Here is a 24,101-nt window from a genome sequence, read left to right as displayed (position 1 = left end):
ATCACGTTGGTGGCTAAGAAGTGAGGTGAGTGATAAACAACGGAAAGGGGCACCGAAAAAATTTGAAAATGTACAACTGAAAGAATTATTGAATGATGCAAGTCGAACCTGAGAAGATTTGGTCGAAGAATTAAATATTGACAATTCGATGGTCGGTAAAGGTTTACACGCGATGGGAATGGTTTACATCACTTGAAGGAGCGGAAAATCGAGAGACATACAAGGTGCTTCTTGAACTGCAGAAAAAAAAACAAGTTTACTCGCGATCGTTACCGGCTATATCTAATATGTTTGAATTGAGCTATGCAGGAAAGCAGCCGACAATAAAATTAATTTATTCCATGATACTCATTAGCCACACGTTGCTCGGTGGGGCCTTATTAACAGTATCCACTGAGATAGTGACTCCCTAGACCTCAGAATACACTTAAAGTATCCTCGGCTTTTCGCAAAAGGAATCGAATTTTTTGGGCCAGCAAATTGCAAACTTCGAATATTATTACACTTCAGAAACCGCTAGTACCCCTTTGAAGCGGACTGATTTTTGGCACCGACCTTTTGCGTCCCTTAGCCGTTTATGATTGGATTATGGAATGTGCGAATGGCCCACACCGATGACACTGCAGCGCCGGAAATGTTCGCTTGCCCCAACTTCAGCGCAACTTTTATAAGTAAGCATAAATCCGATGTCGAATTAATGCTTACCGCATTCGCTACGCGGGCCATCATGTCCTATAAACCGGTATTAGACAGGACATTGACTACGGAAGTGCGGTCCAGAATGAGAAACAACTCAATAGTATGTGTTACCTTTGATCCATTCCAGGGATGGAGCAGACCAGGGTGCTTATTGGGGGATACGAACCCATGCGTACAAAGGATTGCCTAAACCTCACCAAAAAGAACCTCCGAATCATAGTGGGAATTCTCACTGGTCATTGTCGGCTGAACTATCACCTAGGGAAGCTAGGAATATCTACGGACACTGCCTGCAGGTTTTGTGAGGAGGAGGACGAAACCTCTATATACATCCTGGGACAGTGTCCGGCACTTGTGCAAAGTAGGTCGATACATCCGGGAGAACACTTAATACCAGATGCAAAGCTGAAACATCTGGAAGTGGGGAACATACTAAAGTTCCTAACGGTTACAGGCCTGCTTGAGATACTATGATCAACAGGTACACTATAACCAGTAAAAGGGGCACAATAGTTCTTCAAGGACGCGGTGCGACTTTCCCTTAACAGAATAATAATAATAATACCTTTGATCAACTGAATACATCGTGGAAGAGGCTTCCTAAAGGTGACACTGCGATCATGATGGGTGGTCTGAATATCAACACTTTACTAGGACATGTGGTAGGGAAATATGATCCTGGGGACTGTAATGATAATTTTGAGAGATTTCTGAATTTCTGCAATTTCCACCGCCTCGTCATTAACGGCACAGTGTAAGAGCATAGGGCCTCCCCTAAAACTATCAGGGAATCTGTTGCAAATAATAATGACTTTGACATCGTCTATCGCACCACGCAAGAACTTTCAGGTGGTCGTAAGTCATCCAACGGTCCGGTCAAGGGCATTAATGTCAATCTTGCTATCACGTTGAAAATTACTTCTAGAGGCGGAAGGAACATTTCACCGCGGGTTCGCAGCCGGTGGAGTTCCATCTCTTTTGAAAGAAATGGTCAGTCACCGTAACATGTTCCGCTTGGTCCAAACAAAAGTGAAATTATATTAGCCTGCAGCATTATTTCTTGAAGCTCCTGCATTTTCTGCAGAGCTATCACATTGATTGTATTGAAATTCTGGAAATCTGAGACCTTCCATCATGAGTGCAAGGAAGAGATGATTGTTAAGATCCCGAAACCGGCCATCTGCCTTGAAGGTGGCAATTGGACAGAGGTTTGCATGTTTCCCGCCGTCGCAAGAAGAATATCTCCAAAGCTTGATCGACGTGAGTAAGCTGCTTTCCGACCCTGTGCTAACAATCCTAGCAGTGTACGGGGTTTAGATCACCGTTCCACCACTTCTTCATCGATTTCGGGGAGACTTTCGTTAGCATTAGCAACGAGTGTAACTAAAGTGCTTTACACATGAGGAGTTTTCTGAACGAATTAAAAGTTTTTATGACATCATTGTGTGGCAGCGGGAAATATCATCTGTTTAATTGGGGTCCAAAGCGGATTCCCTCAAGGTTGTCTTCTGTTGTTGATACTTCTTCATTTTGGTATCGGTGAAATTCCTCATATCGCCTTGACTGAAACGCTTTAATCAACCATGGCATCCTTCCTAAAACATTTGGCACCGAGCCTTGGAACTTAGTCCAATTGTTCTGGATTTGAAGCAGGTAAGAAATCAAACCGCTTTCGCTTTCCTTTTTAATTACAGATCTTTTCTTCATTTTTGCGAGGAGAAGGCTGATTATCGATGAGAATTGAGTTAGAAACGGAGGCCTTCAACTAGTTGTTGCGCTCACCATTCCTAATACTTCAATTTCGATTAGTTTTCTCAGAGCAAACAAGGAAGAAATTTAATGATAGCTATTTTGCTGGAACGAGTTGGATGGGGTGTAAAATATTTTTGCGATTCTCCTTTTTTGCGAGCCAACGAACACTCTTACTAAAGAATACAATGATCTTGTCAGTCCTCATGTATTCCTCGAAGACTTGGGTTCTCGCTAAGAAAAATTGCGTTCGAGAGAGGAATCCTTGCAAGAATTTTTGGCCCCTTACAACGGAATAGACGATTTCGAAGGCGATAACGATAAAATCTATGAGCGACATCATGACTTAATCCGTATAAGTGATAATGATCCAACCCGGGAAGACATGAAAGATCCTGTCTTAGATGGAGCGATCGCATAGACCAGGACGCCAGGCAGTTTTTAGGCATATGGATTTGGTGGACCTCGCCACAAAGTCGAGATGCCTGGAGCTCCCCATTACGGCAGGTCTAGACCAGACATCAGCTGTTGCGTCGTTGATAATGCTAACTTTGAAAATATCTTTGAAAATGGTTGATAACCATTTTTGACAGTTGTGAAGGGAGACGAAAGGCCAAACTGTAGACTTCGGTCTAATAGGGCAGGTGCCAATTTAGCATCAACGGCAATGTCCCTCAGACTCAGGTCGATCACCTTCAAGCTCCAATCGAAACTAAAGGACCACGGCAAAAGAATCCCAGCCTCTTCCACCATAAAAATAAACATCTACGTGTTAAGCATAGCGTCCACGAATCTATTGTCAATAAGTAGAGGTGGGAACTGCTTTCTCATATGGCAGGCATATCTGTATTCCCCTACAGAAGCACCCACCGATTATCAGGCTCATCGCTTTTTCAAAATATGAAAAAAGAAAGCTACACAGTCAATTCTTCCTCGCTGCTCTTCATACTTCTTAAAACACATTTGTTTGGTAAGAAGCTTAAAAAAAACATAAAATTCATCTAACCGAAAAATAATATCATAAAACTCATCTAAACGGAAATGATCACAACAATCACGTCATTTTTGTTGTTACTGAAAATCCCAACTAAATTTCGTATCAAGGAAAATATCATATTTATCTTAGAAAATAGAATTAGCCGCGCACTAAATTATTTGTAGTAATATCTAAAAATAAAAAGCAAATTTGTCCGAACCCAGATCAGAAGCTGACTGATGCGATCATCTTCAAGATCAATGACGCAGAGATCATGTCAGGGCGATTATTTCAAACCGATCAGATTTCATTCTTTCTGTATCTCGGCGTTCATAATTTTGCATCGGCATCTATTTATAATTACGATTAGCTACTGTTGTATCTTTAGTAAGGAATGGTTTCGAGAGCCCTGAAGATACAGTGAAAATAAACCGGTCTGTGTTACAGAGTAGAAGCATGATCATGTCAATCATTCTGACATTACAGTAAAGTAAATCACACAATTAAAAGCAGTTAAGCCGTAGACTTAGTAATTAATGCTGCCTGCATTTCAGATTGGGTCATTCAAAACCATTTTTGGAATTTATCTTGGAAAGAGATTATATTTCTCTTCTGACATTGCCACCGCAATCGGATTGGTTGTGATGGAGTTCTTCTAGTATACGCTAGTCCCCAACGGTACCCTGTCGAGCTGTAGTGGATTAGATATTGCTGGTATTGTAAGGTTGAAGAATGTGCTCCCAAATGAGGTACTTGGTTAATCGTATAGATTGAACTTTAGTAACTGTAGCCCCGATTTTGTTTGATTTGATGATGGACTTAGGATTCCTTTGGCCAACGTTACAACAATCTAGAACTCTGTTATTAATACAGATCATTTTCTAGGAAACTCCTTCTTTTAACGATAGTTTAGTTCGGAAACCCCGTCTTGAGCAAATGAATGTCCAAACGTTCGACCCATTTGTTTTATAGAAACAGAGACAGGACTTCCTGATGTTGGAGGAGGCTTAGTAGAACCCTACATATACCTGATTTATTAAAAAATTGAGGTGGTCAAAGGGTAGTACAGGTCCCAGGGCGAAACGTGGATTGGTACCCACGATGGAGCATAAAACCTGCGAAATGCCTGCTGAACCAACACCAACAGCTCTACTACCAAACCCTATTTCTACCTCCACGTGGTGACCGCTGGGAGCTCTTTCTTAACGAAAAGCTCCAGACGGAGAAGGATGAAGGCGAGTCTCCCACGCCTAAAAACGGGACAAATTGTACCAACTGGTCCTCCAGGTTGGGGGTTGGGTAGGGCTGACATCCCTACTCGGAAAACAACTTGTTACGAAACCACAACAGGAGCCTCGGACTGGACGGATTATACAACGACGAACCCGGCAACGACAACGGAATAACGATTTGCGCATTTTCTCATGCAACGTGCGCTCCCTGTACAGAGATGAAGCTAATAAGCAGCTAGACGATGCCCTGTCCCAATATAGGGCTGACGTAACAGGTTACAAGAGATGTGTTGGACAGGGACCGGTTTCCTTGAGAAGAGTCGCTACACCATATATTATAGTGGCCATCCAATAAACCATGTGCTTGGAGTAGATTTCTTAGTCAGCAAAAAAATGAAACCTGCTGTTATCGGCTTTGAAAAGATAAGCGAACTGCTATGCACTCTGCACTTGTGAGGCAGATTAGAAATATAAGCCTCATTAACGTTCACGCCCCTACAGAGGAGACTGCAGAGTTGGAGAAGGATACATTCAGTAGAACGAACCCTCCAAGCCTGTCCCAGATATGATATTAAAATCATACTTGGGGATTTTAACAGCCAAGTAGGGAAGGAGCCCGTATTCAGGCGATACGTTGGCTCCCACAGCTTACACGAAAATACAAATGATAATGGACTGCGGATTATTCAATTAGCAGGGTCACACGAAATGGTTGTTGGAAGTCCCTTGTATGCGCAGAAAGCGGTCCACAAACATACGTGCGTCTCTCCAGACGGAACCACTTTCAACCAAATTGACCACGTGTTGATCGAACGCCACCACCTCTCAGCCTTGATAAATGTCAGAACATATAGGGGGGGCCAATATAGACTCGTATCACTATCTCGTTGGCATGATGCTCCGAGCTCGAATAACAATACCACCTAGAATCACCTCTGACAATCAGATAAGAGTTAACACTGAAACCATCCACAGCACAACCCTCCGCAACACCTATAAGAGAGAAATGGATGCCGCAATAACCGCAGTCAACAGAGGACCTGGAGATGAAGCATCAACAAATTATCTTCACAACCACCTGAAGAACGTTATCATGGATACGGCCACAAACATACTTGGCCACAGCCGCAAAAGGAGTCGGGACGGCTAGTTTGACGATGAATGTAAGCTGGCAACGGAACGGAAGAATGCCGCATACCGAGTAATGTTGCATTCTCAAGGAACGCGGGCACGCGCAGAGACTTATCACGAACTCCGTCGAGCGGAGAAGCGACTTCACAGACGGAAAAAGGAAACCTGAGAGAACCGACAAGTCTGTGAACTAGAAAAGTACAGGGAGCAACCACACCAGGCGCGCTAGGCCGGATAGCCCCATACGCCCAGAACATCATTGGCCCATATCAAACAGGCTTCACTCCAGGCAAATCAGCAACAGATCAGATTTTCTCTGTGCGGCAAGCGATGGAAAAACTGTTGGAACATGGACAACAGTTGCACCATCTGTTCATCGACTTTAAAGCCGGCTATGATAGCATAGCCAGGGTAAAACTGTACACGGTCATGAGAGAATTCGGTATCCCGACGAAACTAATAAGACTGACTAGGCTGACCCTGACCAATGTGCGAGGCCAGATAAAAACAGCAGGATCACTCTCAAGACCATTCGAAATCAACAACGATCTACGACAAAGGGATGCCTTATCATGCGTCCTCTTTAACCTGGCCCTCGAGAAAGTGATCCGCGATGCTGAGGTAAGTGCGAGAAGTACGATCCTCTTTAAGTACACTCAACTACTGGCCTATGCTGACGATATCGACATCATGGGAAGAACAGCCCGACACGTACAAACTGCCTTCATCCAGATCGAGAAAGCGACGCGAGATCTTGGGCTGCACATCAATGAAGGCAAGACAAAATATATGGTGGCAACGTCAGCACCGAAGACGAATCAACCAACAACATCAAACTGCACTGGTCAAACACGAAGAAGAATAAGGATAGGAGAATACAACTTCGAGGCCGTTGACAATTTCCCCTATCTAGGGTCGAAAATCACAACCGATAACAACTACGATGATGAAATCCGCGCACGGTTGTTGTCAGCCAACAGAGCCTATTTCAGCTTATAAAAACTGTTCCGCTCGAAACGTCTCACCATAGGGTCAAAGCTCTTACTGTACAAGACTATGATCTTGCCAGTCCTCATGTATTCCTCGGAAACTTGGGTTCTTAGCAAGAAAAATTGCGAACTCTTGGCCGCGTTCGAGAGAAGAATCCTCCGAAGAATTGTTGGCCCCCTACATGAGGATGGACGATTCCGTAGCCTACACAATGACGAAATCTATGAGCGATACCATGACCGTCCGGTTGTGGATAAAATCCGGCTCAATAGGTTACGGTGGGCGGGTCACTTAATTCGTATGGATGAGGATGATCCCACCCGGAAAGTCTATAAGGGCAATATCTATGGTAGAAAAAGAAGACGAGGCAGACCCTGTCTAAGATGGAGCGATGGCGTAGGCCAAGACACCAGACAGCTTTTAGGGATATCGAATTGGTGGATCTCGGCGCAAAACCCGAATGTCTGGAGTTCCTTATTAAGGCAGGCCTAAACCGGATAGCGGTCATTGCGCCGTTGATAATGATGATGATGATTAAAAACTTAAATACATTACGTACAGAATATTGCGTTAAGGGTGGCTATTGTGTACAGGATTTATTAATAGGCCATTCGGGAGTCATAGTAATCTGAAAGCAAATTACTGACCCTGTGACTTCAAGATCCCATAATTTCCGAGGAAATAACTATTTGTGAAATGGTTTCACAACTTCCCATTTATGTAAGAATACTAAGAAATGTACAAGATCAATTGCCTTTTATCGATCATCGTGGACGGAAATCGATGTAAGAGCGTAATCTACGACTTATGTAAACATGCACTCAATAGCATCATTCAATGCAATTCTCGATGAATTTTAATTGCTTTAATTAAATCTAAAGGTGGCGCCAGATGAATGAATCTTATGTCATGCCTTTGCTGACATCATATTGCGAATAAATTCTTGTACTCTGTGTACTTTCATGAGGTACTGACCAACGGTCGTGGTCCCATTTTCCCTCAGAATGCTGGCCAGCATGGAGAACACACTATTTTATACATTATCTCGGTTGCGAATGATTTGCAATGGCATTTTCATGAGGGAAAAATAATTTAGAATGTCTGATGGTCGGGATTGCAGGAATCAATGCTGTGGAATGCGGGAGAGATAAGTGCAATTTAGATTTCTTGTTTTTTTTGTGGGAGATATAAACTAGAAAATCAGCAACAATGTAGCGAGTGTCCCTTATAGAAATTAAGCGAAATGTCGTGGCATTCTGTCAAGCGAGTAAAATATCAAGATTTCAAGGTGTGCCCTGAAGAACGAACTTAGATTCAAGTTAACTTCATGAACTTATATCGACTGCAGGGAGTTACCTGTAAAGATAATGCAAATGTAAGCACAGTCCTTTTGCCAAAGTCAGGCTCCCGTAAGTAATGGAAGGAAGGATGAATAGGTTGAGTAAATATAGATCATTGCCGTTGCCCGAAATCGGAGTCTCGATGTTTCAGATATCAAAGATTTTGTGGCTCTTATGGAAGAGAGAAATAAATGCAGAAATTTTTAGATACACGGCTATTCGACGTTCATGTGATATCAACATTTTCTATTGCTTCCGAATACAGTAAATTGACATCTAATATAACTTTATTAGTTAATAATAGTGCGATCTCTACCAAACTTTCCAGTATGGAACCCTATATTACCGACTATACTTCTGTCGGGCTTCTAGTAATTATTCAAAAAATTGTGATGAGCAAATATTCAAATGAAATATACTTTCCGAGATCGAAATCTGCTACACCTTAGGTTGCGCCCTACGCCCTGGGGAAAAATTACTACATTCCCTTCCTCATATATGCCCCTTAAACTATTTATATGCAACAAATGCATATAAATTCTTCTAATGACCACATACCACGTAACAATGATTTAGCCTTTCTGGAGTAAATTAAATTTAATAGAGAGGTCGACTGCACAAGGCTCTGTATTGAACCTATTAATTGCTGGAACCATGCCCCTTGGGACCTATTTCGCGAAGTTGAACATTACCTAAGTTAAAATTCATATATTATTTTTATTATATTTCTATGTGAACATGGTTTTGATTGCCACATCTACTTCCCGGCAGCCTCGGTATGCAGTCCGTCCGCGTACACTTTTGGCGGGTATAGAACCAGCTGCCCCTGTAACTACAGAATGAGCTAATACAGTTACAGTTTACCTAAAAAGTTGCCCGCCTCCGATTTGGGAATCACCCAAGACAGCTACCTGAGATGTGATTCTAAAGACTATTGTCAAAATCGGCTTACCAACCGATGACCTGCCTGTCTAGCTTTTACCTAAGACTGCCCGTCTTCCTACCTTGGACTCGATTTTAATACAATTTTTTTGTTTGTTAGAATCGGAAAAGTGGATAATTGCCGATCCCGTAATTGCGTATGAAAAACTCAGCCATCAATCTTACGTAGGCATGCAAATCGCATTCAATCAATATGCATGAACTGCTACTAGTGGGCGTGCGAATGTGCGTATTCACTTCTTTTACTGGTACCCTTCGGGATAGTACTTCTTTCATTATCATGTACCAAAGTGGAGGCAAATCCGTTGCTGAAAAAAGAGATTCTAAAGAGCTCGTCATCAATGTGAAGTTAATCTCCTTCGTCATATCAGAGAGAAGAGTCGAGCGGCTATGGCAAGGGAAATGAAGTCGGGACATTGCAGGCATCAAGATGAAGGGAGACCCAATGTTGACATGGTGTAATAGTATTTGTACTTTGCTGGGCGAACTATTTCCGAGATTCGAGCCTTCTATGTTTCCTGAGCAGCAATTCCACCTATAAGGTATTGTGAAATCGAGGAAAATATGACCAGGCTCGGGTCTCGGAAGTCATCTGACTGAGATGGTATGACTGGCGGGATATGGGTATGTCCAGTGTTCTGCGACATCCGCAATCTAAACCACTTGGGCGTCAACGTAGTGATAGAGAAAGGTTTCATTACGAACTCCGTTGGGGAATGCCGCCCCCACGTACTTTAGGAGGGCCATCAGACCCAAATCTACAAGGGGCACTGGAGATTATTTGATACCATGGGAACCGGAATGCCCCTCTGAACGCCTATGTTCCAGCAGCGGTCATTGGGAATATGCTCTCGACCGGATTATTTACGAGTGGCCTCGTGGAAATCTCATTATGGTTGTGCTCATATCGCGGGCAAAGCTCCTCATAGGTTCCAGCGTGGAAATAGACTTCACGTCCACTGTTATGAATGGTGAGATTGAAAACCAATACCACCGCTTCTCGGAGCGGCCACTGATACCTACCTACCCCCGTACTAACCACGACGGGGTTCTACGCCGGAGTACTAAAATGGAATGATCGCCTCATGCAACACGGTCTCAGATTGAATTTAAACAAAACTGAATTTTTGATGACCGATCCCCATGAAACAGGCACAATCACTGTCAGCGGCAGTGATCTGCCCAGAACTGAGAGACTTAAATACCTTGGGTCAACGCTATCAGCCAAGGGAGAACTGCGTAATGAAATTGCTTCACGCATTAACGCAACCTGGATTAAGTGGCGTTTCACAACTGGTGTTCTTTGTGATCGACGTATCAACGAAAGTCTAAAATCTAAAATTTACCGCAATGTCGTCCGTCCAGTCGCTCTCTATGGTTCTGAGTGTTGGCCGACCATAAAAGACAATGAACGGTGTCTTGCGGTAATGGAGACGAAGATGCTACGTTGAACTAGTGGCGTCACACGTTTAGATCACATCCGAAATGAGGATGCCCGCGATCGTTATGGGGTTGCACCGATCGTGGAAAAGTTGCGAGAGAGGCGGCTTCGATGGTATGGTCACGCAATTCGTGCAAAATAGAATCCACTTGCCAAGATTGGTCTGAACATCGAAGTCGATGGTAAACGACCAAAAAGCAGACCTAAACAACGGTGGCTTGATACGCTGGATGGGGATTTGAAAGCCTCGAGGCATTCGATAGAGCCAAATGGCGAAGCCGATCACGACGAGCCGACCCCGCTTGTGAACGGGACAAAGGCTGAAGAAAAAGAAGAAAAAGAACACTAAAAGTATCTTTCCGTATCGTGAAAGTCCCCATCGAAACGTTCAGACTAACTATTGCACGTAAGATACAACTATTTAGTCAACCTTCTATGTCTTGTTACGACCGAGTACTATCGTGATTGTAAGGCATCTCGAAGATGCTGAATTATACTCTTGCAAAGAAGAAAGATTTGATTAGATAGTTCTACACTAACACTTCCGAAAGAGAACAATAAGGCATTTCTCAATACAAAGCACGTATTCGCGTGAGAATTGTGAATCACCTCCGGATCGGCCATCAAATTCATAGGGGCGACGACAGTTGTAAAGGTACGCGGTCAGCGGATGTCCCCAACGTCCGGGAGCTGCTTTATAATTGTATTATAGGTTGCCTATAGCCAGAGTGCTGAGTACTAAGTCGCTCTATTCAGCGTTATTTTGAAAAAGAACGCTAGGTAGTTTATGCAAGGCCTATCCTTTAGTATAATCTATAGAAGGCGAGTTATAAAGGCTTATTCTACCATCAGAGGTATGTCGATTGATATCTTATGCAATGGAAAATCCATCTCTGTACCATTGAAAATAAAGTGTACAAGGACGCTTCGAACCTTATTCCCGCCATCAACGAATCGCTACAGAGAAATCATGGTAGGATATCATCTTTTGGTTGGTAATAATCGTACAGACAGGCGTGCCGAATGCCTGGAACTGAGGAAGTCCCATTTGGTGACGTGGATCACATTCGCAATTCAGCTAAAATGGCGATAGATTCTGGTTTCTAAGTAAAGTCCGTTCAGTTATAACCACTGTTGTATGGAGTCCTCTTGCGTGGATTCCTGAGATAATGTTCGGGTTAGATCGTCTCAGCAGCCGAATCACCCAAGTTAACAATAGAGGAACGAAGGAATGCCAGATTGGAACGCATCATGAATCTCATATTGGAATATCTCGCTCAAATGAAGGAATGAATCAAAGACAACTTCGGAATTAAGTGGTTGGGTAGGCTGAATTTGAAACAGGAGAATGTGCCACCGTTCATATACGAAAAAACATGACTCTTGAAGATGTTGATGATGAAAAAGTTCCGAAACTCGTGATATGACCATCTGCGATAGAGTCAGTCGGTCGGTCTCCAGAAATCTGAACAGAAACCTAGTTGAAGAAAAAATTGTAAAGGGAGCTGCAAGGCTGAGTTCCTAACTAGGCTCGATTGTGCTCGGAAAGCAATGCTAACTTGATTTTACCAGACGAACCAAGTGTTGATGTATGCAAGCACTCAGGAAACAAAGCGCCCAATTGCCCCCAGACGATGGTGGTGCAAAATTGCCCAACATGACGTGAGGAGCTGTCTCCTGTTTACCTTTTTTGTGAGCACGAGGTGTTTTTCCGTTTTTAACGAGGTTGGGCTTTAATCACATTATCATCACACTTAACCTTTAGTAAGTGACAGGCCTGCGGGGTGAAAATGAGATCGAAGCGCACAGTCCCATTGAAAAAGGCTGTGTAGATGATGTATATTTCACGAAGGGGAATGGGAGTGGAAGACCCCAAACCAGGGGTCATATTTTTGCATATTAGCTTTAAAGAAATTATTTTACAAGTTAGATAGAAATGACTAAGGTTTAATATCTAAATCAGCAGTAAGTTTAAGATAGCTCAGAATCCTAAGAGACTCCTTTGGAAATATTCATGTATCTTAGTTTCCGGTTTTTTTCAAATTGTAGACCACGATATATCAAAGATGGGTGGGCACCCTAAAGCCATTCCTCATCTGTAATGAATCTTCGGGATAAGTGCGCAACTATAGATGCGTGAAGAGAATGGAATGCTCTGATATACCCTTTGTTTACAGGCAAATGTTGGTTAGATGAACGAAACCCAGGATTATCCTCTCTTCTCTCCATAAATGCCGAGATGGTTATGTGGCAACCTTTTGATTTTCGTCTAACGGGTTCGAATCTCGTAGGTTTATCAATTGCCCATTTAGTGTGAAAATAAAGAAACTGAAGATAGTCTTATTAAAAATGAACAGGAGATTAATAATAATAAGCTCTACTGGCTTCTCCGCGGACTGTTATTCAACGCACGTGGATTCAAACCGCGGTTCAAAATGCGACGAATCCAATGAATGCAATAAAGCGTTCGTGGTCGCAATATAACTTAAGTCATTTTCAACCCACAAGATCCAATAACATCGAAATTTACCTTAAATGTTGAAATATGTTAAGTTCCGCGGTGTGGACACCGGTAATTATTACGCATTTTGTGGTAACCGTAGGCCATTTTAGCTTCTCTCGTCATTTAAGCGTTTGAATGGAATGAAAGAAATTATCTCCCAATTGAAGACAATTAGATATTAAAACCACAAACGATTTTAACCTCCTCTCTGGAAAGTGCAGACAAGATTATGATGACAAATTACTAGTTACGTAGACGCACCTTTCCTGTAGAAATTAGAAAATATTTCCTTACATACCTCAGTCAGTGGACCAAATGAAGCAATCATTCAAAAAGAATCAAACTCTTAGTAAACCGGTGTATGTAGCATCACATTTCAAGCAGGTGTGGATAAACAATGAGAAGATTTCCCTTCTAATCTCTCTAATAACTTTTCAAGTTTATTGCCAATTGATTTATGCAAACATACGGAGGAATGGCATGCATGTTTTTTAGACACGACTCGGCGAAATCAAATTAATTTAATGTGAGAAAAGCGTGAACTTCGACGCCTTTGCAAGATTAATCGCATCGATGTTACCACTGATCACCAGGTGAGTTCACTTTCAATCACGACAATGTTGTTGAAAAGTAACTTCTTTCACAGAAATTTTCCAGAAATATGATCTCCGGAAAGAGTTAAAAAGGGAATGACGCTTTTGAGGAAGTGCATACCGAAAGTTGTGACTTTCTCATTAATTGCTACAAAATTTCGCACTTAACTTTGGATCTCCAGAAGTCTAGAATTAAATATGGCTAAACAGATTTTCGAATTGAAAAAGTTGCTAGTTTTAACGATTTGAAGATGCAAATAAGCGGGAACAATAAAATTATCTGGTCGCAGTCAATGACCTTAATGGCGAATGCTACTTTGACCACTCCTTCAGTGAAATTCAGACAAATTTTAAAAATCATAGCATAAGCAGAAATCGGAATCCCATAGCAAATCCATTGCTGACGAAGCCGTGCATTGGAAGTTACTACCCAAGAATGGGTGACGAATTGGTTGTTCTTCAAATATTTTGAATACAAAAGGAGGCAGGAAGGCTCGAAGGCGTTTTGAAAGGTACTGGAAAACACAGAAGCACCGAAACTGACAACGATAACGCTTGATAATCCATATCAACTTAACGATTGATGCATCGGGAAAGTCCAATTGGTTCAGAAACTAAGGCCTAACAACCATAAAGGAAGTCGTGTGTTTGCCTTCAGAGCAATATGGCCGTGACTTCAAAAAAAATAATCATCATTGATGAGTTCCCTTTCTGGTTAAGTGGCTTCGTAAATAAGTAAAACTGACAGATTTGAAACGACGAAACTTTCGCCAAAATTCTACAAATGCCTCTACACTCTGAAAAATGTTTGGTGTGCATTCTAGTTCGACGGTATCATTGGCCCTTATTACTTTGAAAATGTGCAAAAGAAGACATCAATAACAAACTTGTAGCTTCAACCGGATGGCGACTATTAGGAGTTGTCAGCCATGTACTAAATAAGCCAAAAAGTATCAAATTTTGAGAGGTCCGTCTTTACCTAAGCATAGATCAACCAAAGTACTCATCGAAATGCACTTGCTTGCCTCTTTTTGAACTAATTCGAGAGGCATTTCATCGTGGACTAGAAAATTTATCTGATATTCATTGCAGCACCTAGTGGCAGAAGAACTCGTGCGCTGAGGTTATTTGCTCTACCGTTATACAAAGTGTAAAGTTAGAAGAAGGCAGATATATCAGAAATGCTTGTTGATGTTCACTAAGAAAGCGTCAGCGTCAGCCACTTGCCCAGAAGTGAAATGATTGGCCCACGCAGCCCGACCTGTGACTGAATGTAAAAAAATGTTTTAGACAATCGACTTCAATAGAGCAGGCTCTATCACACTGTCCAGAACTAAGCCATTTAAGCATTTCACATCAATGCTCTTAGCTAAGGGTGAATTCTGCCATAAAACTGTTTCACGCATTAGCACAACTTAGATGAAGATTCCCGAAGAAGCCGATAGTAAACAACTACAAAAACTGACATTAACAGCATTGGCTTGATGGTGATTTGAAAACCTCTCAATTCCACGGGGACAAAGTCCAAAGGCTGGAAAAGAAGAAGAATCTTGTATCCAATGCATCTGAATTTATAGAAGGCAGGGCATATAATTCAGAGCAAAACGATGTTAGAAGTTGCTTAGCAGAAACCCGTGACTGACGGAGAAGAAATTAAGAAATTGATAATACTCCCTTCTGCCTCCCCTTAGGAACAATTTAGAATGATCTGAAAAATGAAAGTCAAACCCGCAAGACCGAAACCGAAGACTAACTTGTTTTTGGTGCGTTGAAACCCCAAGGTGATTTCTCCAGGTCAATAAAACTTTGGCGGCTTCCTCTGAAGCATGTCTAGCGAAAACTTTGTACCACCCAAATATTTCAAGGAATAGCCGTAGAGAATTTCAGAATTCAGAATTGAGAATTGTTGGTAATCGTCCAGTCATCAATTATATATCCAAAGTGAGGGACGTCTTCCATTACGAACTTGCATTTTTTGTTGATCAATGTCAGTTCAGTGCGACCTATACCGAGAGCAGTAGATCCTAGCCGAAAATCTCCCTCTCTCTTGATAACGTTGACACTCTGACCACTGTTGTCGGTTAATCCAGTAGGCTGATTGCCGTTAAATTTGAAAAGGAGTATTTTACCATTGTTCGAATTACAGCTAATTGCGAGGCCCGTAGAGCCAGGACTCTGATTCTCATACAAGGTTAGATGACATGAATGATTTTACTGGTAAGAACTGTAGAATAGTAGACTCGACGTTTAGGCATTACTCACCACCAATGCTAACGTAGGCGGAAGGTGGATCATTATAGTTTCTGCAAGGACAACTCTGGTACACTGAAGATTAGGTGTGACTCAGCCCAATGTTGCTGCAAGCTCACACCTTCATCAAATGGTTCCTAAATCATGAGACTTATAGGAACACCATGGGTTACCCTCCTCTCCAGTACCTTGTTAAGTTGATGATGAAACGATGTAGTTGTTGATCTGCGATTTGTGTGACCCCTACAGGAGAAAATTCTGCCAGCGATCTAGAGGAACACCAGATTACAAGGAAATGGAAATTATTGATTGGGAAAATAGAGGAAACCAAAGTCTTGGCGTCTTTTGATGTCAAGGCAAAATGACCACACGAGTAAAGGAATGGTCATATTAACAACAAAATGGCCCACAATGAAAGATAAACCAAACAATATATGAAGTTTGCCGGAGTCTGCGTAGAAGACAACTGCATTCAAATATCGAATTCACCCTGGAGATCGAAAGCAAAGGGAAACTTCTATTCTTAGGCTTGTTATTGAGCAGCATACGGAAGATGTTAAAGCTGGAAATTTTCAGGAAATCCACGGATGCCAAACGAGTTATCCACAGCAATTCGCACCATGCTCATCAGCACAAAGTTGCCTTTTCCAAACGCCTGATCTAATGGATGCTAGCCCTTTCCATATCCTCGGAGCACATTTTGGATGAACGGTCACATCGACCAGATCATGATCAGTTTGATAAACAAAAGATCAAAACCCAAAAAGAGAATAGTTTTAAAATTTAATCATATTCTAATTACAAAGATAAATCAAGCCGATATCCGAAACTTCATGGGCATAGTGCCACAAAGTGTACATTGAACAGACGAGAATTAAAGTGAAAACACGTCTCGGAGGGTACCTTAAGGAGGCAGAGTTCCCAGGAAAAAGAGACATACTTGAGAGAATAATTACAACATCTGTTTCATCCACCAGACAAGTAGTTAGGGGGAAAGACTTGATAAGGACTCAATTACTCATCCGATACGGAAGGCAAGAAATCTAAATTCAGCTTCTCGACCACCTACAAGCTGGTTTTTACGGCATGTTTGCAACGATAGTCACCGATTGCGTTGACTTCTTGTAGTAACCATTTCGCAATATTGTAGGTAGGGAAATTAGTGTCCGCGATAATTTCCCGTGTTTCCTTACCATTTTTATGTACCATGGCAGGAAAAGGGGTTTAGGCATGTGTAATGCGGTTATGTTCTTGACAAAGCCAACACATTTCCTTAGTGTTTTCTCCACTGTTTTGATCGACTCTGGTAAAGGATTTATTCTTAGTTTGAAGAGGTTTCTGGAGTGCCAGGTCTTCGTAGGTCGTTCGGTCTAATATTACCAGTTTGTTGCCTTTATCTGCTCTGAGGTAAAAAACTGGTTTCTGGTTTAGTTGTTTAATGATCCGCGTTAATTGGTCTAATAGGGTGGGGGGCTTAGAGTTAAATAAAATACATTATTACAAAAAAATGAAAAAGGACACATATTGTATCCGAAACACGTGTTTGCTGCCTTTAAAAAAAAAAATAAAATTCTATAGTTAAACTGGAAACTTTTCCTTTTAATAGTTTAACTTAAATAATTTGTTTTCATTGAGATTGTCCTCCTATTTAATGTTCTGGAAATGATAAGTTTACAGTAGACGAACACAATACATCAATGACGAGCGGGATTCAAACCCCGAAAAATAAGATCGAGAGGTTAACACTCTACCTCATCAACGATCGCGCTGTCAACTTTGTTGGGAACTAGCTGTAAGATGTAGCGCGTCGTAACCATTTGGACCAAATGGGAGCACCCTTGATTTCTCAATTCACCCAAGATTAGTGTTCTCTGAGCAGTGGTTGCCTTAATGCTATCGATTTCGGAACGTAATGCGTAATGAAGCAAACGATCGGAGAACAGTAGGCGACAAGCTCTATGAAAACAAAAAATGGACATTTGAGTACAATTCGGAGACCACTTGCCAAAGAACTCCAATTCAAAAAAAGTCGAGTAGAACAAGTTAAGGACACTAAGGCAAGGTCAAAGCTTGCTACAAGATAGCCGTTCACATATGATTAAAAAGTGATCATTTCGATGTGAAAGAAGACCACCGTTGCCTGGGTATTCCATCGTCATAATACTCCCAGGTAAACCAATCTGAGTTTCTGGAACAGCATAATTTGGTAACCCTGATCAAACTTCATACCATTCTAGTTTGGCTCCAACAAACTTTTTTCAATTACTCAGGATGGGGATTGCCCTCGATTTCACGGCATTGAGATGATCCAATAACAAGCCAATAACAATTTAGTAATACGTCTGTGTCCTTAATCGTACAGTCGCAATCTTGTTCAACTATTTAATCGTCCGCACGTAGGGATAAGGGATACTGTTGATGTCTAGATTTACAGGAAGGTCTTTGCACACGCTACCCAATTTTTGTCCTTTTGAGGACGTTACGAGTTTTACAATGTTTTGTGGAAGTAACACAAAACTATATTTCTAGGACCAAGAAAAGGAAAAGAGGACACTGTATCTTGTCTGAAGAGAGTACATCAATAAAGGACAAAAAAGAAAGTAGATGAAGAAGACAACTGGTTCCCGAAATACAGTTTTTGTGCTACTTTAACAAAAAACGTTGAGCCAATAACAGAAATTCTGGTCAAAATACCAATGAAAACAAGTGTTTATTTAAAAGGATAGTAAAAGTAGAAATCGCTTGGATCAGAAATAGAAAAAATAGATGTGGATTTGGTCGGGTGACTTATTCCATAGCCTACGAATCAACGAATCTATAAGCGATACCATGACCGTCAGGTTGTGGATAAAATTCGGCTCAATAGTTTGCGATGGTGGGTCACTTAATCCGTATGGATGAGGCTGATCCAGCCCGAAAAGTCTGTAAGGGTAATATCTATGGTAGAAAAAAACAAGTCGGGAAACCAGAAGCTGGACGCTTCAGGTACGAAAGGTTTTGTGTATTTCAGCACGTAATATATCCATATATTATGTGAGAGTTTCCACTTTCGGGTGATATTGACATTCATGGACTTCAATTTTCAAAGAAGCAACAAATTTGAGGTATTATAACTTCGTTAGTAATAGTGCGATTTCCACCAAACTTGGTAGGATCATGCTCTATATTATAGCCTATATCACTTTCATGGTACTAGGATGAACTTAAGGGGGTTTCTAACCAATTACAAAAAATTGCAGTAATATACTATTATTAACTTTATTTAAACGGATATCGGCATGGAAGGTATTTCGGAGCCCAGGCACCATATAGTGGCAGCCCCCTGATTTTTTCCAGATTTTCCGGTTTGGTAGTTTCTGAGAATGGCCCCCTTAAAGAAGTGATCACTTTCAACCCCCCGCGCTCCCCACCGTTCCAACAAATATCAAAACTAAGGCAGACCCTGTCTGAAATAGAACGATGACGTAGGCCAGGATGCCAGGCAGGGTTTAGGGATATCGAATTGGTAGAAATCGGTGCAAAACCGGGATGTCTGGAGTTCCTTATTAAGGCAGGCTTAGACCGAATACCGGTTGTTGCGTCGCTGATGATAATGACTTATCGGAAGGATTGGGTAACTTATGGGAATACTAACGAAATCCCGTACCTTAATTTTTACCATGAATTCTATTACTGCTTAGGACCATATTTTGTTAGTCTTTCTGTCTTCATTCAGATGCATTTGCATTGTTAATATTAATAAAACCTGGGTGGGTAAACTGTTCAACAGTGAAAAAGGCTCACCCACTGGATACTCTAAATTACAGGAACTGCAGCCATCTTGTAACAGTTTTCTGAGGTTACCTACTAGTTAAATTTGCTGAGGCTCATAGCAACAGCCCCCATCAGTTTTCATACTGACTTTCGTGATATAATTCAAATTTCTAACCAAACTGTCATAGAGATAAACGCAGTTTCCTTAACAAATTTTTCCACACCATTATAAATTTCCGGAGAAACATAATATCTATTATATCATTGTCTTGCTCCTCAGTTTTGTTGTTCAGCCCCTAATTGAATGGTATCTCATCACTCAATGTTCATTATTCAAACCCAACCAGCCGATATTAGGGGCATAAGCGATGCGTGAATTCTGGCCACAAAAAAGTGCTCTTAAATTTCAAAATACACCTGAACGACATACATATAGGATCTCATAACTAATTGCTGTTAAATTTTTTTCACCATAATTTGTTGCTTTGCATCGTCAGTGCTCATGCCATCTACTTAATCTGGCAAGTAATGGCATCCCACCATCTGCGCTTCACTTTATTTCAGCACATATGGCACAAATTACGTGCAATTACGTTCAAAATTGTAGTTGCATCGCAAGATATGAATCTTTTTTGTAAGGGATGAGAAGAATAAGAAATGTATGGCACGAGCTGAGGCAATCAAGCTAATGTTACCGAAGTGGACCGATCCGTATTCATATGATATTTTTGAAGACAGGAGGAATTTGATCCGTTTTTGGTGATTCCCAAAGGTTTTTTGAAATTTTACTAAATTTTTTGCCAATTTAAACAATTTCTGGAGGCGAGTTGGAAGACAAATCTCACAAGCGTAGGTGCCTATTTGCTCTGTAATCAAATTTCAAACTTCTGAACCATTCCTTCTAACAAACCGCAGATGTGACCTAATTCGAATGCCCATTGCGTCCCACCAATTACACGGAGCAATGTGTAATTGTGATATAAAAACTGACCAGTCCAGAAGATACGTAGCTCACCTGGGCTCGTGCCGACCTAAATATAAGGGCGGCACATAGGATGCATGCCGGCAATTGAGCAGGAAACCCATGCATAATTCTTGATAGCCGAAACGAAAGGATAAGATATGTATTGACACAATTTTCAAGTTTATGACCGTCGTTATTTCCCCGTGTGAGAGTCAACATTCGAGCCCCGTTAACGATCTTGGAATCGAAATGGGTTACAACTCGTACTCGTAAACAGCCCAGCTGGAATACAATGGGTTACGCATGGGAGTGTAATGGACATTGAGACTTACAGAACACATTTGTCAAACCAGTACGTGTTTCTGGTAACCTCATTCCACATGCGCTCAGTCGAATGTACAAGTACAAATCGGAGGTCCAAGGAATTTCACGTCTACTGGGCAACGCATTAATCGTTTCCGTTAAATGTGATATCACTTTAGATATGCTGCACGAAAACTTTAGAACGACAGAATGTAAATTGCATTAATCAATTAAGATACAATGTTGCACACATGTGGGATGCGAGTTAGAGGATAGACTTATAGGCGGCTCGTATATCTGTAAAAGAAGATATAAATTAATGGAATGCAATGTCAGTGACAGGGCAAGGAAAATTTATAAGCATATGTATATCTATACCAAAAAAACTATTTTAAAAGGGAACACCTTTCAGTTGAAACCGCTTTTTTTGCTACTAACAAATATTTCTCAACTAACTACAAAGTTTACCAGTTTAATTAGGAATACATTTGACATTTAAATCAGAGCGTAAAAATAGGGGAAGAAGAAAATATTTACCATAAGATATTCAACTTCTAGGATGAACTTAAGGGGGGTATCGTTATGTAGGGTATTTTGGGGCCTAGGCACCAGATAGGGGCAACCTCCTATTTTTTTTCAAATTTTTCGGTTGAGTAGATTCTTTCGCCTACTTTTCCAACAAAAACAAAACAACAATGCCGGACCTCACACATCCAATGCCACTAAGCCCCCAGAGCGGTCATCTAACTTTTCTACTCCGGAAAAGATACAGAAGATCTGTTACCAAATTAAAGGAACAAGAAGCCCAGGGTCAGCAGTGATAGCCTCCGAAACATTGTCTAAAAACACTGAAAATGCACAGCAAAAAGATTTTGTGTTTTTCACTGACGAAAAAAATTGTATTGTTAAGCTACACAATAACTAAACGCTCAAAAAAGGCCAACAGAAGGTTTGACCGTAGTCGTCTTCCAGTCGCGATGATGTTGTGGGCCGAGACCTGTGGCAGTGGGATGACCCCACTGGTCTTACCGAAAAAAATATCTGTAATGATCAATTATGCCAGCTATCACCAGTGAGTTTCACCGGACGTCCTGGAGCCGTAGGCCATTCAACACTCGAGTACCGCTTCAAAAGAACTAGCTACCAACGCATTCGGCCCAATCAAATATCGCCGTCTGCAAAAAACTGTTTTCATGTTTTTCTGAACTCGAATAACTACTCCATCTGGTCTATTCAGGAAGGAAAACCCTCGGGTGCATAATACATCACCATTGACGTGCTGACAGTGGCACTGATGCGAGCCTGAGATGATATCACGGAGGATGAGTGTGCGAGCAAAATCAGCAGCGACTTCGAGGTCCAAAGAGAAAATTTTGAGTATTTGTTGTAAATGTTGTACTGGCCGACACTGTACGACTGTACACCACTTTGCGATCAACAGTAGATTTAGGAGGTGTCCCTTGGATACGCGCAGCAAGAGAGGCATAGACATTGACTTCGAAAGGGATCACCATTTGATGGTCGCTTATCTTCCCTTCCGTGTTATGTTCGCCAGCTTTCGTAGGGTTGGAGAGCTACGATTCTCCAAATTCAACACCGTCCACTTGCATGATCCAGTTGCCGCTCGATAGCGGAAGAGCCATCTCGCTGATCGGCGGCCGATACACTGAATAATTTACCTGGCGGATCGTCATCAAACATGCTCTTTTTTCGGGTATTACTCAGATCGTCATCCACGTCCCGCAGGAGCGGCATAAGATCTGGCTGACTGCGAAATCCTGGAAATGGATTGCTGAATAGAAGAGATTGAGGGCTCGATTGACCACTGTGAGTCAGGGCGGGTGTGACGCGATCGAACTTCGATACCGTGTGAAATCGCGGGGCGTTCAGCGTAGTGCGCACGTTGTCAAAAGTGAATTTGTTATTGCTGTGGTCAGGAAAGCGGCATATACTGCAAAACGGAATGATTTCCGAAGTGTATACTGGTCGACTCCTCATCTTCGAAGCCGAGCAGCTGAAGAGGTGGAAGGAGCACTTCACCATGAAAGCTATCAGCCCGACGGATTAACAGCGCTAGATTCAGTGCTCTGTCTAAAATCTGGAAAATTCCATTATCTCAACACCAGGATTAAGTTTAGATTTCTCTGTGCTTGTGTTCTTTCTGCGATGCTATATGGGAGTAGCATATGAAGAGTGAACCCCACTGTCACTCAAAGGTTTCAAACCTTTAATACTGGCGAAACGAAGAAGTTGGACAGCGCACAGGCCAGTTTTATCTGTACGCCATGTGATCGAAAGTGGCAATGGATAGGTCACACACATATAAAGGAAGACATTTCCATTGCTGACTACGTCATGCAGTGAGATCCACCTCACAAGATAGCCGGCGAGTGGGTCGCCTCAAGGGCACTTAGCGCAGAACAATGAAGCAGGAGTATATTGGGAAGTCATGGAGGGAGCTGAGGCGCATTTCAAATAACAGCGAACGATGACCCGCAGGTATCTTTGACGCACTATACCCCGCCGAGAGGTAAACGGGAATCATACACACATATATTTCAACAAATATTGGAATGGAGATTATTTTGACGCCTAACCATCAAGTACTACCCCTGTACTACCAATTCCAATTAAACTTTGACTTGCTTCGTATAGTACCAATTTATGATTTAATTTATTTAATTTAATTTAATACCTCACTGAAAAAAATTGTAGCTCCCTCTCTTACCTAATCACCCTCAAGTGTTTTAGGAATAACTTCCCACTGAATAGTACTATCCCCAATCCCAATAAAATTTTTTCATATTATATGGCACCCACAAAATGCTCCTACAGGATAATACCATGCAGTCAGCTGGACCATTTTTCAAGGTCTCCACTCATTGAACATCTTTGGATTGTGTTCTCGACTACGACATTGGTTTCTATCGGTACTTCCGCAGGCAAATTTTTAACATCAGCATGTTGTCTATGTAGAAGTCAAGCTCCCATACCCGAAGTATTATCGAAGGTATTTTCGATAAACAGAAACGCACACAAAGCTATTTTTTGTTTCTGCTGCATCACCTAATATATCTGTCAATTGATATGGCGCAGTTAGCCTTACTTCACAGAAAGTTGCCTTGAACCGAACACAGTACAGTTTGGCATATAAATAAATCAGGTTTCTGAATATATCTACCCTACTTTAATAATAATAATGATCGTTGGCGTTGAAGTGTGTTAGAGCACTTTA

At 41.6% G+C, this 24,101-nt stretch overlaps 1 protein-coding gene across 1 annotated transcript in view; it reads right to left on the bottom strand.

Moving 5' to 3' along the window:
- The window catches only part of LOC119659140 (uncharacterized protein CG43427), a 501,449-nt gene that overhangs the window by 180,954 nt on the left and 296,394 nt on the right, over positions 1-24,101 (bottom strand). The window lies entirely within an intron of this gene.

Source organism: Hermetia illucens, chromosome 6, assembly GCF_905115235.1.
Source record: "Hermetia illucens chromosome 6, iHerIll2.2.curated.20191125, whole genome shotgun sequence".
Taxonomy (NCBI): Eukaryota; Metazoa; Arthropoda; class Insecta; order Diptera; family Stratiomyidae; genus Hermetia; species Hermetia illucens.
Note: the sequence above shows the minus strand (reverse complement) of the source record. Positions and strands in the feature narration are given on the sequence as shown.